General features: G+C 36.0%; 1 protein-coding gene across 12 annotated transcripts in view; it reads right to left on the minus strand.

Annotated features, from left to right (window-relative positions):
• Window positions 1–19,267, minus strand: part of DGKB (diacylglycerol kinase beta) — a 715,307-nt gene that overhangs the window by 116,226 nt on the left and 579,814 nt on the right. The window lies entirely within an intron of this gene.

Genomic DNA, 19,267 nt, shown 5'->3' on the forward strand with positions numbered 1-19,267 from the left:
TAAATGATTGGGCCAAGTACTTTCTCCCAAATACACTTTTATTCTGGCAAAGTAAACATACATAAGACATCTCCCAATTTGAGGTATTTATGTGAGTTTTAGTTTGCTCCTTGCTTTTAGTGTGAGAGGATTATATAGTGTGGATGGTGGTATAAACTAGGGGGGTCTGGGTCGTTGTTGAAGGACCCTCTTGCCCTTGGCCCAGACTAAATAGGTAAATGTTACTGAGTGCATGTTGGTTCTTCATAAAAGGCAACCTTTTCTATGGTAGTCTATTCTCTGTGCTCATTCAATTGTTATTTTTACAAGGCAAATAGCTATCAGTGTGTAAAGAAGCCATCAAGCTCTTATAGATGGTTTTAAAATACTGTTTTTAGTTTGTATGCCTTCAAATTGCGCCTAAATAACACAGTTATTTTTGACTGATTGATTCTAAGAATTTTGCTATTACAGCCAAACTATGACATTTTGCATCATATATTTTTAGCATTTTTGAAGAATGAAATGCTTTTCTATTTTTTAAAATGATTTTTCATTTTGAGTTTCAGCCAAATATCTGAAAAATTCATAGCTCCTAGAACTCAGAGAATATTAGCAAGGCCAAATAAAATATATGTGGCTTGCTGCTGTAGTTGTATATTTTAAAGAAAGCTAATATATCGACTAATTCTTAGAAGAGCATCCATAAATTGCTGTCTTTGAAAAATGTTTGCAGCTATAAAGGCTACAGATGATGTCATTTTGCTGCTACAGGTAAAGAGGCTTCTGTGTGTTTGACCTTTTAAGTATTTCTATTGAGATTCTAAATACCAATGTACCAAAATATATCTACCACTATTTATTCAACAAGACTCAAAGTAAAATCACAACATTCCACTGTATCAATTTGTATCCTTGTATATTTTTACTCTGGTTATTTTAGCGGTTCAACTGCCTTTTGATACACAAAGGAATATACATTGATTTAACTAAATGTACAATACTGTTCATTTTAATACAGCCTCATAATTTAAAATGACTGTTGTTTGTCTAATAATTTCCTTGGTATTAATGGTCAATATTGGCATTAAAAACACATGAATACTTAAGCAAATTCATATGCCTTAGTGTAATCAAATTTTTTTTGTTTTAATTTGTCATATGAACATAACCTAACATTTGAAAGCCAATGGCATTTGAAATGTAGATGACTGACAATTCTAGTTTCTCTCAAGTGACATATTTGTATATAAGTGTGTACCTTTGTGTGTCTTTTAGGGTGTGGCAGATTAAGGATGTCACACATTTTTTGATGATTTTTCTATCAAGTCTGAGAAGGTTCTGTAACTGTTTTAATCAAAAGACAATGGCAGAAGTGGGAATACTGGGGGAATTCCTGGGACAGCCCGTAAAAGAGATTGGCAGCATTCATCTTCCATCTCTTGCAACTAGATGGAGAACTAGAAGACTCCAGATCAACCCACCCCTCAGCCTTCCATGCGAAGGTGCCAAGATGAACACCACCACGTGATGTCAGTCATACCACATGGGGCACAAGAATTACCTGCCAAATTACTCACCCACAGAACCGTCAGCTGTAATACATGGTTGCTGTTTTAAGTCACTAAGTTTTGAGTGGTTTGTTACACAATAATAAATAACCATAACAGAGGGTAAATGGGGTGATTCTCTGGGCTGATACTCCATTTTGTGCTTCCCTTTCTAAAAGAATGTCAGAACCATTCTACTAACAAGACTACAATAGGACAATCGGAAAATGATTCACAAGGGTAAATGGAAATATTGAAACTATTAAGTCTGCAATCTAGGACTAATGAAGAAAATCAGGGGTGCCAGCCACATATTACCCAATTATTATATTTGTTTTAGAGATAAAATCAGGTCTGGTAGCTTCCAGCCCACTGATCTAACCAATGAGTAGAGCTATGTGATGTTTAGATTTTAAGCATGTACCTTATACATTAACACACACACACATACACACAGGCACAAACACACTCAAAATATTTCTTTCATATCGCTAGATTATAAAGTGCTTTATAAGTCATCTTAAAAAGATTCTGAGATAAGCAGTGAATTTACCCACCACCCACAGGCAGCTGCTTCTGGGTAGGAACTAATCTACAACAGCAATAAATAAATAAATAAAATAAAAATGGAATGAAAAACAACATATGCACTTTAGTATTCATATCTATGTGCATAAATACAGAGAGACACTTCAAGCATATGCAAGGTTATTGATTTAGAATTCAGCATGAAGAGGTGCCCAAAGAATTCTCAAAATAACAATGTAAAAACATATAAAAAATTCTTCTTCCATTTGGTTTCTTTTAAAATTTAAAATTGAAACTAGTGAAATTTAAGAAATGAATAAAAAATATGTTAGAGGATGCAGAATCTTTGGGGATTCCTAGCATTACTAATCAGTTTTAGAGAGTTAATTTTGCTTTTCTTTTAAGAAAAACACGTAAATCTTCTGTTGATTGAACAGTTTAATCCATTTAACATCTACAAAGCATAACATATGTAGAACACACGTTGAACATTTTGAGAATATGTTATTTTATGTACCACTTTTGATCAAGAAGAAGTTGTTGAAAAATAATTTGAATGTAAGAACATTAACTTTCACTTTGAGGGTGTGTCTGTGCGTGATGTGAAGGCAGTGTATTAATTATTATGGGTAACAAATGACCTTTAAATTTAGCAGCTTAAAAGAGCAAATATGTATTATGTCACAGTTTCTGTAAGTCCTGAAGTTGGGAGTGGCTTCACAGGGTCATTCTGGCTTAGAGTCTTTCATGAGGCTCCAGCTAAAGTCATCACCGAGTGTCTGAAGGTTTACCTGGGGCTGATCTGCTTCTGTGATGGCTCACTCACAGGCTACTGGCTCGAGGCCTTGGTCCCTCACTGGTGTTTGGCAAAGGTCTTAGTTCCTTGCCATGTGGATCTCTCTGTAGGATTATCTGAGCGCCCTCATGGAATGGCAGATGAGGGACCAGAAAGAGAGGAGGGAGCTGCAATGTTTTTAGGGCCTATTTTCTGCCATCACACACCACCACTAGCACTTGATTTATGAGAAGTGAGCCACTGAGTCCACCCCCACTCAAGAGGAGACGATTTGGCTCCACCGCTTAATGGGAGCACTATCAAAGAATTTCTGGACATATTTAAAATTAAAAAAAAAATTAATGTGTATTTATTTTTGAGAGAGGGAGAGAGACAGAGCATGAGCTGGGGAGGGGCAGAGAGAGAGGGAGACACAGAATCCAAAGCAGGCTCCAGGCTCTGAGCTGTCAGCACAGAGCCTGACACAGGGCTTGAACCCACGAGCTGTGAGAGCATGACCCGAGCTGAAGTCAGACGCTTAACTGACTGAGCCACCCAGGCGCCCCCTGGACATATTTTAAAACCACAAGCGGCAGTCTCAAAGACTTAACAAGAATCAACTTCCTTGGTTTGGCCCCGAATTAGAGGTGACAGCCTAACTACCGTACATTTCATAGCTATGGACAATAGCTCGTGTGTATTTGTGAGGACTACATTCTTATAGGAGCTTTTACTGAATCCATCATTTCTCCACCTCCGCCTCTGAGTCTCACAAAAATCAAATACATTCTATCAAAATGCAACTTCATATTCTGGCAGCATGGGAGCAATCCAGGTCAAGGTGTTAGCCTGTTCAGAGGAAAAATAGTGCTTGGTTGAAAATAGCCAGCACTGAACTGTAGTCTATGGGTTTAGAAACTTCCTATTGAGATGCAATCCATTTGCCTTCTTTATTTTGTTAGGGAAGTTTTGTTTTCAGCACTGAGAAATATTGTAACGTGATTTGAATCCAAAATAAATCTGGAAATCAACTACATAGAGGAGAGCCTATAATATATCTTTAAACAGGTGGCAAAAATTTAATTATCTGTGCTAAAAGTCCTGTAACAATCCATAAGATAATCAATAAGTAGGCATCATGGAAAGGTGGAAATATACTAACCTTCCTGAATCAGAGGACATGAATTCCTATGCCTTTCACTAAGTTGTTTATTATTATTATTATTATTATTATTATTATTATTATTATTATTACAAGAGAAGGATATTCCTCAATTTACCTCATGAGAGGTTTCAGTTTCAGGATGCATGTGGACAGTAGTGAAAACAGAAAAGTAAAGCTTTCAAAGGTGACACAGATTCAGCTTCAGGCTGTTCTCACTGTCTTTTCTCTAACAGGCTGCATATTCTGTCTTTCATGGCATTTCCACTTTCTCCTGCACATATGCTACGTTTTTCTCCTCTTCTCCCTCCGAACCAGGTTCCTCTGCTTACTCACAGTTTCTACATCCTCACACCTTTAGCTGGTGTGCGACCTATGGCAGTCTCTCCCACCCCTTTGCATCTCACGCCTTTCAGTTTCTAAGTCACTGGTCAGCCCGTGTTCTGTTCCATGTAATTTGGGTTGCAGTTCTGCCCACCCATTCAACCTATGAGCTCCGGTTGGGGAGGACAGCTGGGAAGCAGTACTTCTTCAGGAAGGCCTATGGCAAAGCTGTTTCTCTAGGAAGGGGGTTGTTGGGGATGTAAGCATTCTGAATCCTTGCCCGAGTAGTACAATATTAAATAAATAGGTGATAAAATGAATGCAATATTTTAGTCCTATCTCTTCTAATTTCCTATATGACCCTGAGAAAATATTGGTATATATAGACATTTTCTTATCTGTCAAAGAGGTATTCATTTATTTATTTACTAAATAGACACATTGAAGGCCTATTTCTGTGAAGCCTTGTGGTAGAACTTGTGAGGTCTAGAAAGATGCTTTAAAAGTTTCCTTACCTTCAAAAGCTTTTAGTAATTAATAGAAGGGATGAAGCTTTCAAGCAAATAAGGAAAATATGAAGTGGAAAGTGATTTTTTTTAAATTTTTTTTAACGTTTATTTATTTTTGAGACAGAGAGAGACAGAGCATGAACGGGGGAGGGTCAGAGAGAGAGGGAGACACAGAATCTGAAACAGGCTCCAGGCTCTGAGCAGTCAGCACAGAGCCCGACGCGGGGCTCGAATCCACAAGCTGTGAGATCATGACCTGAGCCGAAGTCGGATGCTCAACCGACTGAGCCACCCAGGCGCCCAGAAAGTGATTTTTAAAAATAGAGTTGAGGGCCGCCTGGGTGGCTCAGTCGGTTAAACATCCGACTCTTGATTTTGGCTCAGGTCATGATTTCACAGTTCATGAGTTCAAGCCCCACGTCAGGCTCTGCACTGCCCTTATGGAGCCTGCTTTGGATACTCTCTGTTGCCCTTTCTCTGCACCCCCCATTCAATTGTTCTCTCTCTCTCTCACAAAAAAAAAAATTAAAAAAAAAAACCCAGAGTTTAAATATATAGCTATTGGAGTTCAGATTAGGTAAATCAGAAATAATAATACTTTCTTTCACTACCTCACAGAACTGGTATTACATTAACTGATATAACATGGGTACAAATTTTGAAGGGAAGAGCTTGTAGGGACATGTTTTGAAAGTAATACAGTCCTATGGGAACATAGGCTCTTTTATGAGTCAGCAATAATTTACAAATTGATAAGTGACCAAAAAATTTTTAAAAGCTGCCTCAAATTATTTAAAATATTTTAACAAAACTCTCAGACTTTTCCAAAAATGTTTGTGGCCAAATGTAAAATTATTTCAATAGATATCAGAAATTCTATTCAAAGAGAAATACCATGGGAAACAGAATGTTCTCTGGTCCAAACTATGTTACTTGCTGTTATGTTCTTATGCAAATCTTTTAATTGCCAAGGACTCAGTCTTCCTTGAAAACATGAATTGAGCAGACCAAATAATTTGAAGATCCTTGTAGCTTTGTGATTCTATTGAGTTTGGTCCAATTAGTCAAACAGTTACCTGTCATTACAGAGGCTGTGGTATATACATTTTAGCACCAAACCACAATTTAATAACAGGGCACAAGAGCCGCAAAGCCTCCTATTCTGTTCCATTACTAATTTATCAGGGACTAAAAGCAACCAAACTGAGGAAACCAGGCAGACAATGGTGCCTTTGAGGGGCAAAGGAAGCATCATTTAAAAAGAAAGCATTACCATTCTAAAATAATGGCAGAGCACATGGCCTGAGTGCTTTGAAAGAGAGCACTACACAAAAGGTATTCTTGGCTTAAAGGCCCCAAACATAAAAGCTTTTGGTTGGGACTTATAAGGGAAAAAGAAAATAGCTCCCAATAAATGGGTTTCACCAGTATCCTTTTGTGTGTGTTCTGGTGCCAAGGGGATGGAGTAAAGGCAAACTATGAGTTTCCAAAATCTAACAATATTCTGTTTCGTATCTGGAACAAAATCCCAACATTTTTCTGTGAGGCTAAAGAAAGCAGAAGAGATATTCTTGAGCTCTTACCTATTTTGGTTATTGAAAGATCATGCCTACAACCATATTTGTTCGTGTGTTAGTGATGCAGTTATGTATCTTCCATCCTCTACTTTCCTTGATACTTTGATTTAAAACAAGTAAATAAGTATACAGTGCTATAGGTTGAGGTGATCTAATTTAATCTGATTCGAAGGGCAGCAATAAGACTACAAACCAAATAACTTAGTAATCAATTATGTCATTATGTATTATCTCTCATAAACAACACATGATGATAGTATGTTTATTTGAAGAATTACCTGAATTAGTGGTCTGTCAATTTAAAGAACTAAAAAAGACATTTGTGCAAGTAACCTTTTAGTAATGGGATCAGATTGGAAAGGTGTTTGTTCACAGATTCTCAATGTTAAAGGTGTTTAATTGTGAAAAATTCTATACACACACCAGGCATTACCATTACTATATATATATATACACATATACATATATATATATATGTATATGTATATATATATATATATATATATATGTATATATATATATATACACACACACACACACCATATATATATATATATATATATATATATATATATATATATTTATATATAAATTATATCTTGGAAGAAATATCTCATGTGATAAAAGAGGAATGTGTTTTCTAAATCTGTATAAACTATGAAAGAACATTTAAAGACTTAGGTCAGAAAAACATTTTCTGACCACTTTTCTGTTGAGATTTATGTCCTTGAAGAAGCTATACACTCAATTACTTGACAATTACATTGTGTAAGAGTTAGCTTCCTCTACCATAGCGTTAGAACCTCCTTAACTATACCTTTTGTCATTGTCGATCCACTTTGTTGTTTAAATCAGATGTCATCCGTGACTACAAACAATTTCTCTCTGATCCATTAGTGTCTTCATATAACAAAAGCAATCCCATAAGAATCAGGAAATGTTCATAATGTAGACTGTTGATTTTAACTATTCAACAATTTGACTTACTTCACAGAAATTGCCCTAAAGACAATAGGTTCCAACTGCAAATCCCATCTGAATAATCAAGGATTTAAACAAGAAAGAAGGATATAAAGTTTGCAGATTGTAGTATTGAGGAAGGATATTTGCAGGGGTAAATGGAATAGCTGAACAAAAGAATGTCTGTGATAATAGTCAGGATATCTGGTGTAGCAGGACCAGAAGTGAAGGTGTTGTAACCCAATGTCTGCCCCACTATGAGTTCTAAATCCATAACAAGGGCCACAATTTTCCTCAACACTACATGTAATGATGTGTTGGCATCACTTCAGATGTAATGGCAGAGTAAGGGCATGAAAGTGATGTGCATGTGTATTTTATGTATTCAGATTGATTGCTTTATACTCATAGCCAATGCATGTATATCAAAAACATGGGGTCTCTGGTTTATCATACTGTTGTAATGACTATAGGCTGGAATGCTAAGTTTAAGAATGATTTAGGATCTTACTATTCTGGTTAGCATAGTTTAATGGTGGGTCTTCATGTGATATGGTTTCAGAGAATAGATTTTAATTGAATGACAACTCTATAAACAAATGCTGCAGATGTATCCACTGGCTAAGCTCATCCCTCTTGTTTTGAAAAGGTATGTTTTAAAATTGTACAGACATGTTGCTAGTAAATGGCTCTAATCCTTTCTTTCTTTCCTTCTTGCTCTTGTTCTCTTTCATCTATTCATATGGAGGTGAGTATGTGTGTATGTATTCAAAACTATTAGTAATTTCTCACTGCACCCACAGATAATAAATATGACAATATCGAGAATTATTTAAAAAAATTACTTTCAGAATTATTTTTCAGGGTGATTTACATTACTGAAAGCATATTTATATTTCATGATTTTATGGAAGACTCTACTAGACTTGAGCAGCTACGTCTCTTTTGGATGGGACCTTTCCTCTTGATAATGTCTAATCTTACCTTCATATACCCAATCAGAATTTTCCTACTAAAATGCAAAACTCAAGTCCCTTCTTACAAAAAGTCTTCAGTGATTCCTACTTATCCAAAATTCAGATTTTCTGGCATGGCATAAAAGATTCATTATGAACTGATTCGTCTCTACCTGCCTTTTATTGTCTTTATCACTTGATACTTTTGCTCATTACCTCAATTTCTCCCTCATTACTGTTTCTGCCTGGAGGGGTGTGTGTGTGTGTGTGTGTGTGTGTGTGTGTGTGTGTGTGTGTGTGTGTGTGTGACAAATGCAGTTTCTTCTACTTCAAATGGCCTTCTCCACTGGCCTAGATTAATTTCTCTTCATTGTTTAAAAATCAGGGGCAAAAGCTATCAGCATGGAGTTTGCTTGGGATTCTCTCTCTTGGTCTCAAAATAAACAAATGAACTTAAAAAAAGAATTTAGCAATTCTTTTATTTTTAAGTTTATTTATTTGGAGACAGAGAAAGTGGGGAAGGGGTAGAGAGAGAGGGAGAGAGAGACAGAATCCCAAGCATGCTCTGCACCGTCAGTGCAGAGCCAAACACAGGGCTCAAACTCAAGAAACTGCGAGATCATGACCTGAGCTGAAACTGAGAATTGTACGCTTAACCAACTCTGAGCCACCCAGACACCCCCAGGCAATTCTTAATAGCACTTAACAAATCTAAAATGCCAATGATGTCCTGCCAGTAACAGATTAGAATAATTCCACAAGTTTGGAAACACATCTCCAAAGCTAGTTCATAATGATGATGAGGCTAATCAGATTTTAGGACAACATAAATTTTAAGTAACAAAATAAATTGTCATTTCATCATGTCTTTTATGGTATGTGAATATCTAATTTTTCATTCATAGAAAGTAATTTCTTCATTTTTTATAAATATAAATGCAAGAAGTTCTGAAATCTTATTCACAGTTTTAGTTCCTAGCCTCATCTACAGTGCTATACCTATTAGTATACAAAAATATTTTGTTTTTTAATATTCAAAAATTAGATGATATAAAGTTGATATTACTGTAAAATTGATAGGTGAAACTTTATTTTTTTTTAACTTAGCACTATTATATGTAATCTATCCCTGCTAAGAACTACAGGGAATCACTAAGAATCACTAAGAATCACTATTTGGTGACAGAATTTTTTTCCATCGATGATATCACACAGCTTCTACATTGTCTATATAATAAAGGCAAGTAAACCTGGTCATCATTCTTGTTGAATTGTAGAACTACATGTTTTCTTAAATCCCTTCCACTCCAATCAAATGAACATCTTAGGTAACATTTCTTGATATTTCTACTTTTTATCAAAAAGTATTTTTTGGTTAATCAAGACACAATGCAGCATGAGCTGAATGAATTATAGCAGATCCACATGATATAATGTTAAATAATACAGAAATCCTATCTTAAAAATATATCCATGGCATGAGGTAAACCCCAAGGTAAATTTTAAGTGAAAATTGTAGTTTTGCAATATTATATACAAACTATCATTCCAAATTTGTGCTATATATATCTATGTGTATACATTAACAGAAACATTACTAAAAAATACACATTAAATTATTAGAAGGTTTATGTCCAGATCACTTTACCATAAATTGTTCATAACTTTTCTTTGGTAATTTCCAGTATTATACAAATATTAATCATTAACATTTGGAGAGTATTATATGCTGGTCACTTTTTAAAAACTTTCCTGATTATCTCAGTTGATGCAACAACCAAATGATGTAAGCACTATTATAATATCCATTTTACACATGGACAAACATAATATTTATCTTTTTTACAGTTTACTATTTTGAACTTTTTTTAATAATTTAAACAAAATTTTAACATTTATTTATTTTTGAGAGATAAACAGAGCACAAGTGGGGGAGGGGCAGAGAGAGAATGAGACAGAATCTGAAGCAGGTTCCAGGCTCTGAGCTCTCAGCATACAGCCTGACGTGGGGCTTGAACCCACAAACTATGAGATCATGACCTGAGCCAAAGTGAGACACTTAACTGAATGAGCCACCCAGGCGCCCCTTTAATCATTTACTTTTGAGATAGCATGCAAGCGAGCAAGGTGCAGAGAGAGAGAGAGAGAGAGAGAGAGAGAGAGAGGAGAGGAGCCTGATGCGGGGCTTGAGCTCACCTGAAGCAGGGCCTGAACTCACAAACCATGAGATCATGACCTGAGCCAAAGTCAGATGCTTAATCAACTGAACCAGGTGCCCCTAGAGTTTACAAATTTGAAAAAAAATAAATTGGAAGGTTCTACTCCTAAACATTACTTAGCCCACACCTTCTCATTTTGCACCCACACAGACCATTATTGCTTTATAGTGAATCAAGAATAACTTGATTTAGCCCTAGTTCCTAATATATGCATTTTATTGATTCACCCATATATGTTCACCCTGTCCTCAATGAGTTCCTAAAATGTATTGCCATTGCACAGGTGCCACAAGATTGAACAAGACATGAAACTTACTAGCTTGTCAAAAGGCAAATCAATGATAGATTGGATCACAATTACTGCCAAAATAGAGGGGCTAAAAAGTGCTAATGGAGCAAACTAGTGGGGGAAGGATGTAGTAAGTAAATATTTCAGAGAAAAGTCCCTTTCTACCGGCTGGGTGTTTAAGCTACTCATCCTATTCATCTTTCTTGAAGGCATTCTAAGTACAAGAGACTGAATAAGAACAAGAACTAAAATTAAATGTACAAGGGGTTAGCAGGGAAATGCTATTTTCAAAGGAGAAAGTCTCACAGACCACTTTGAGGATGACATATCAGTTGGCTGGGCTCACTGATGGTTGTACCACAGCGCATCTTATAATTCATATTGTATATTAAGTAGACATCAATATGTGCCAAAGGGCAAATATTAAATGCTTTTTTATTTTGGAAATCAATGATGATACATATTTCTGGAAGGTACATTTATATATGTGGGAAGATGTTACATAAATAATTTAGAGAAACAAAGAACATATTAATGAGACAAATTCACATTTAGTATGTTTGAGAAATCTTTGAACTTAACAGCCCTAATAGTTGTCAGCATTTGTGGGGCAGTTTCAAATACTTAAATATCACATCTTTGTGTTTAAAAAAATTTTTAAAGGAGACTTTATGTTTGAAAATTCCTTTTCTGTATTACTAGTAATTCTATGCATCAATGGACTAGTATAGGTTTTTGCTGTTGTTCTTTTTTTAAAATTCCCTTTAGAAGGTGACAGCAATTAGATGCTGGAGACCTCCTTGCCTACTGACCCACAAAGTCTGCAATGTCAGAAATCATTATTTATAATTAGTGCCAGGGCACAGCCGAGCATTCTCTACATCCACTGTGGGAAGCTCTTCATGAAATCTATCTTATATAACCCACAACACCTGTGAGCAAGCTTTTCCCAGAGCTGTGTGGTATTACTTCTATCCATCCAAAAAGTGTACTTCAATGAGCGTTGAGGCATAATACTTTGGAAGGACAGAGTACATGTAAAAGGGCAAACTGAGGAAACAATATAGCTTTACATGCTGGCATGGTGACGATATGAACTTTATGGTAACCAGGCCTTGGAAAATGAAAGAATAATGAGAAAGCATTGCTTGAGAGCTAATGTCTTGCACGAAACATGAGAGTAACCAGGACTTGGAACTGGATTTCAGAATCTCCTAGGGTAACTACTGATCTTCAAAAAGGGAAAGATGTCTGAATTTGGAATTGGGTAAACGTTCATACCTGAAAAAGTCTGCTTATACCTGACTTAAACCACTTACATATTTCATTGCCCTAAATTCCCCTTTTTTGCAGTCCTTTAAGTATGTTTAAAACAATTTTTTTCAGATGTTTCTGGTAGGAACTGTTCATAAGTTCAATAAACATTAAATGCCTGGATAATTTCTGAGATTCCAGACTGTGTTTCAATAACTGCAGTTATAAATACATAAGCATATTATAACTTAACATATTTTAGTTATTATTAGAATTACAAAATAATGTGCCAAAAACTTAAGACAATGTTAGAAAAATGTTTTAATGGACAAAAAGACACGACCAATGTAAATTTTTCTTCATCTGCAACCAACATATTAGCCACTTGTGCCCATATATTACTTCTCCTACTCATCACATCTCTGCATATAAAGTGACATATTCACAGAAGAACATTTAAAAAACATGTTTATTTTTGGAATGTGGGGGGTGAGAGAAAAGTAGGACCATGTGATCTCTACCATCTCTTTCAGCAATAAAATTCTGTGACTATGGTCTAAAATATGACATTTTTGCCCATTAAAAAATTCTGGGTATGAAAATAGACATCTAAATCAATGGAACAGAAGAAAGACCACAAAAATACACCCACATATATATGGTCAATTAATCTATAACAAAGGAGGCAAATACAATGGGGAAAAGACAGTCTTTTCAATGAATCGTGGTGGGATAAAAGAATAAAACTGCACCATTTTCTAACACTACACACACACACACACACACACACACACACACACACACACACTTCAAAATGGATTAAGGGCCTAAATGTGAGACCTGAAACCATAAAAATCCCAGATGACAGCACAAGCAGTAATTTTTCTGACATTGGCCATAGCAACGTTTGTTTTTTTTTTTTTAGATGTCTCCTAAGGCAAGAGAAACAAAAGCAAAAATAAACTACTGGGACTACACCAAAATAAAAAGCTTTTGCACAGCAAAGGAAACTACCAACAAAACAAGAGTACAACATACTGAACGGGAGAAGATATTTGCAAATGACGTATCTGATAAAGGGTTAATATCCAAATACATAAAGAACTTCTACAACTAAACAGCAAAAGACTCAATCTGATTTAAAAAATGAGCAGAGGACCTGAAAAGACATTTTTCCAAAGATGACATACTGGTGGCCAACAGACACATGAAAACAAGTTCAACATCACTCATCATCAGGAAAATGAAAATCAAAACTACAATGTGGTATCACCTTACACCAGTTAAAACGGCTAAAATCAAAATGACAAGAAGTAAGTGTTGGTAAGTATGTGGAGAAAAAGGAACCCCCATGCACTATTGGTGGGAATGTAAATTAGTACAGCCACTGTGAGAAGAGTATGAAAGTTCCTCAAAAAAATTAAATACAGAAATACCATGTGATTCAGTAATTGCACTACAGGGTATTTACCCAAAGAAAATGAAAACACTAATTCAAAAAGATATATGCACCCCTATATTTATTGCAGCCTTATTTACAATAGCCCAGATACAGAAGCAACGTGTGTCCATCAGAAGACAAATGAATAAGGAAAATGTAGTGTGAACATACACACACACACACACACACACACACACACACACACACGGGAATATTATGCAGCAACATAAAAGGACAAAATTGTGCCATTTGAGACAACATGGATAAATTTAGAGGATATTATGCAGAGTGAAATAAGTCAGAATGAGAAAGATAAATACCATATGATTTCTCTTATATGTAGAATCTAAAAAAATATTCAAACAAAAAGCAGAATCAGACCCATATAGAAAACAATCTGGTGGTTGCTGGGGGAGGGGGGTTGTCAAAATGGGTGAAGGGAAGTGGGAAATACAGGTTTCCAGTTATTGGATGAATAAATCATGAGAATAAAAGGCTAGGTAGGCATAAGGAATACAGTCAATGATATTATAATAGTGATGTAATGGGACAGATGGCAGGTATACTTAAGATTAACAGCATAATGTATACATTTGTCAAATCACCAAGTTGTATACCTGAAACGAAGGTAACATTGTGGTTCAAGCATATTCAAATTTAAAAAATTTTAAAAAGCAAACAAATGGGTAAACAAACTTAGATAAGTCCATACAATGGAATTACTCTACAGCAATAAAATAAACTACTGATGCATGCTACATTAATGAATTTCAAAATAATTATGGTGGATGAAACAGGATATCTGGAAATACCAAAACAGATTTTATTAACTTCTCCTTATGGTAGAATATACTACTCAGACTCTGAAATTCAAATATGCCATAGAATAAAAGGTAGCTTTTGAGTATGTTATGCTATGTCTAACAAAATAAAAAGGGGAAACTGTAGGTTTAAGGCTATATTAGTTCCTCTACCACCTGTTCTTTTTAGATGTTTTAATGGTTTCTTGAGTTCTACATTTCCGTATTTCTCTTCTGTTACGGTTAGGCTGAACTCAACAGAGTAGGGTTTGTGATGCCACCTTTAGTTAATTTTTTAACAGCAAATCTATGGGAACTTGTAAGTTGTTCTAAAGGTCTGTCACCATGGTTGGCATCCAGTAGATGCACAGTGAAAATTTGTTGAATAATATTTATTTGCCTGTGGTTGGCTTTTACCTATTTCTATTGCATGGTTTATATGACTGATAAAGAAACCGAGTCACTATAAAAACCTGGTTAGTGTCCATGGTTAATGTGGTATTACACTTTCAAATGGAATATGCTGACAACTGCTAGACTCAATCAGAGCTTTTAAGAGAAGAAACTGAGTCACTATAAGCACCTGGTTAGTGTCCATGGTTAATGTCGTATTACACTTTCAAATGGAATATGCTGACAACTGCTAGGCTCAATCAGAGCTTTTAAGAGAAACACCTTCTTAAATTAGGAGATGGAGTAGTAGTGTGAGTAGAACAGAGAATGGTGAGCACAGGAATCTTTGAACACATCACAGTCCTGGAACAGGACCATCTAGAACTTAGCGTCAAATTGTTGTTTAATATGGCACTAATATGCTTAGGTAAAAGTCATCTTAAAAGTTTTAATTCAACAGATGGGTATCCTGTACTCACAGAAGCTACTGTGAGGTATATTTAAAAGATGAGAATTTTAGATTTAATTATACCCCACGGTATTATCTCACTTCCACACAGGTCTTACTGGGATACACTGAAGCATATAATGGAAAGAAAATGCAGAGGCAACTGAGGCTATGTCACTTCAGAAATAATAATGGTTTCCTTTTCAAGGAATTTTCTTAAGGTTCTTATGATTCTTACGTTATTGGGATCAGAAAGAGAAGTGTCAAATAGTATGTTAGAGAAGGTCATATTTGCAAGCTTATAAGAAATGGTACCTTGAACTTCCTCAACTGGTTGGGAACAATTTGAGTGTGTTAGAATTCTTGACATTCCGTAAGTGAGGCCAATCTCTGAGTTTTTATATAGCTCTAGAATGCTGTGGCTTGGGAGATAGAGATTATGAGATATTTATTTCTGCAGTAAATTTTGTTCCCACGACTATGGCACATTTTATACACTGAGTTCATATACGAATTCAAATTCCTAATTTGAAAAGAACTCACTCAGGTATTGATTGCAAATATGTATTTTAGTAGTTAGGCCTAATTGGTAATTGCTGTAATTTACTTTTGACCAATTATACATTCCCAGGAATAAAGTGCCCTTTGCACTGTTATTCACTATCCTCTTCTATTTTCTTCCTTGTAACTTCTTTCCTTCTTTTCTGTATTCTCCTTATCTGCATCCACCTTATTCACACCCTTCTTTCAAATCTCTTTACCTTCATCATTTTGTCCTTGTAGAGCAGTAAAGGCTGGATTTGGTTGTTAGTCAGACTCCATGGGCAATTCCCTCAATGTTTTCATTGTTTACACAGAAGCATCCAAATGTATAGCAAATACACCAGCTTGAAACCTCCCCACCGACAGACGCATCCAAACAGGAGGTTTCTGGATGTCTTCTGGTAGGTCGGTCCTGTTCTGCTACCAGAAAGAACAGCCTACACCCATATGCACTGTTGCTCCTGAATGCAGGGCCTACATTAGCATCCACATGGGCTGGGTCTCAGCCAAAACTTAGCCTTTAGCACATACAGTGATACCAAAAGATGTGACAGTGACAGAGTTTTGGAATACTGTTTATAGCATGCTGTTCTTTGGCACAGTTCTTCAGAATCTAAGAACAGATTTTTCCTAATTGTCCCAAGTCACACTGTTTATTATAGAAATCAGACTTTTAAGATGATTATGGATTTGAAGGCAATTGATCAACTCAATATTAAACTCAATATTTATTGTAGATGTTTTGGAAATTGTTTTAAAATGTTGCAACAGAGACTCATGCTCGAAAAAAACCCACCTAATATATAGTATTTTTTCAGAGTGGGGTGAAAGGAATATTAGCAATGGGATAAATACAATAATCCTTGACTCTAATTAGGTAAAAACAGTGAAGATCTATCCGTAAAAGTAAGTTGCTTAAGAACTGAAGCAAATATATTTAAATACACTTCACAAACACAGGCAGTTTGAGCAAAAATGTTTTTGCATAAGTATCCATTTATATTACACATAAAATCCTGTTTAAAAATTAAATACTTCATGTCACTTATATACTCTATTTTGATTATGGTAGATATGGGCTAGTAACACATTAAATCATTAAATATTTTTGTTATAAGTGATTTGAAAGAGTAATCACAAATTCCTAAGTCACAGGAATATGCCATAACAAAGAAGGATAATACCATTAAGAAATCACTGTCTTAGCTTAGGTTTAAAAAATATCCCTTCCTGGGGTGCCTGGGTGGCTCAGTCAGTTAAGCGTCCGACTTCGGCTCGGGTCATGATCTCATGGTCAGTGAATTCGAGCCCCGCGTCGGGCTCTGTGCTGACCGCTCAGGGCCTGGAGCCTGTTTCAGATTCTGTGTCTCCCTCTCTCTCTGACCCTCCCCTGCTCATGCTCTGTCTCTCTCTGTCTCAAAAATAAATAAACGTTTAAAAAAATTAAAAAAAAATTAAAAAAAAATAAAAAATATCCCTTCCTTTGCTTAACACTGTACTTTGAAAATAAAATGATGCAAAAATAAATATGAAAATGGCTACAAAATTATCATAAGAAGTTCTGTAAGGTTAGTGTTATTAGAGAAACAGATCTTTAGTTTCTTCTAAGCAAATATCATTTTTTTAATTTAACATTTTTAAATTTATTTTTGAGAGACAGAGTGACTGTGAGCAAGGGAGGGGCAGAGAGAGAGGGAGACACAGAATACAAAGCGGGTTCCAGGCTCTCAGCTGTCAGCAGAGAGCCCAATGTGGGGCTTGAACTCATGAACCACGAGATCATGACCTGAGCTGAAGTCTGAAGCTCAACCCAGTGAGCCACCCAGGCACCCCTTCTTCGTCGTCTTCTTCTTCTTCAATTTTTAAATGTTTATTTATTTTTGAGAGACGAGAGAGAAAGAGAGAGAGAGAGAGAGCGAGCGGGGAGGGGCAGAGACAGAGGGAGACACAGAATCTGAAAAAGGCTCCAGGCTCTGAGCTGTCAGCACAGAGCCCGATGCGGGGCTCAAACTCACAGACTGTGAGATCATGACCTGAGCTGAAATCAGACACTTAACCCATTGAGCCACCCAGGTGCCCCTGGGTGCCCCTCTTCTAAGCAAGTATCTTGAGAGGCAATGAGACTTTATTTATCTGATACGATTTTTGTCAAGAAAACACAGCTGTATTTTTCTGTCCTTTATGTTTGTTACTCTAGGATGGTTCACCTAAACTACAAACTCATTAATTGACACTCAAGAAATATATAAAAACAAATGCTATTTCCTGGTGCAAAATGTATATAGCCCTTTTTAAAAATCAGGCATAAACTGCAACCAACATGGAACCACCAGTGTGGATGATTTGGAACTACCTCCTTGCTCATTCTCACAGGCACACTGCAAGAAAGGAAGACCCTGGCCTAACCTTAAAGCCCAAAGGGTGTAGGTGAAAAGGTCTATGCCTTATTCCAAGCAGGCAAATATTTTTAATGCATTGCATTCTGGGAAAGTATTTTGGAAAACATGAGTGAAAATTAAATCTCATTCCTCTTTGTGAAGGCAAAGAAAATGAATCCCATAGACTGAAAGTTTATTATTTAATCTGCAATTTGAATAGTGTAAGAATGACTCCTCAAACTTTACTTTTGGCCTTAGAAAACCTATAAACTGTGAGATGAATGTTCTGTCAGTCAAGAAAGGCTAGGCTATTTCTGTTTAACAAACAACCCAGTGTCTTGGTGGCTTACAATCATAAAGTTGTATTTTTCATTCATGCACATACCCAAGATGAGGTGTAAGCTGGCTACACATTTCCTTTAGTCTATCTGGAACAATGCTAGTTCTTTTGACAAGGGGAGGAAAGGGACACACCAATTACCCACTGGCTCCTAAAGGTTCTGCCCAAAGGAGATGCCAACTACTTCTGCTCACATGCTATTGGGCAAAGAAAGTCTTCGTGGCACACTGGAGGTCAATAAGTTAAATGAGGAAATATAATCCTTTCTCTCATCAGAAGAAAGTATTTATAAACAATAGTTCAGCTTACTAGAGACAAAATCAGGGAACATAATTCCCAGGAGTAACATAAAGGAATTGCCCTTACTATGGACTAAAGTAGAGAATGTTGGATTGACAGGCATTTGGATGTACTGTGACCTCCTGGTTAAGCAAAATGACCACAAAACCAGATTCATTGTACCAACCCTTAAGTATCAGGGAAGAAGTGCCAAAATATCACGTTATCTAAAAGTAGACAAATGATGTCCATTGTTAAGCATAGAGCAATGAAACAATAAGTAATTTCCTAACTTGTAAATTCAAGAAAGTTCTTTATTATTGGCCTAGGTATGGAAAAGAATTTATGTCTCAAATAGCCATAAGCTTGAAGTGAAATGTCTCCTAAAATGTATCTTCTCAGATTTGGGCCCTTTTCTTCCTAATCTTATATTCAGGTTGGTTCAGGAATCCTGAAACTTCCTCAGAGTAAATTCTCCAAACAGTTTTATAAGGAATCCATAGTTTTGGGGACCCAAAGACCTAAGCCTAATGGAAGCTTGAAACTCTTTCTCTGCCACTTTT

Source organism: Panthera leo, chromosome A2, assembly GCF_018350215.1.
Source record: "Panthera leo isolate Ple1 chromosome A2, P.leo_Ple1_pat1.1, whole genome shotgun sequence".
Taxonomy (NCBI): Eukaryota; Metazoa; Chordata; class Mammalia; order Carnivora; family Felidae; genus Panthera; species Panthera leo.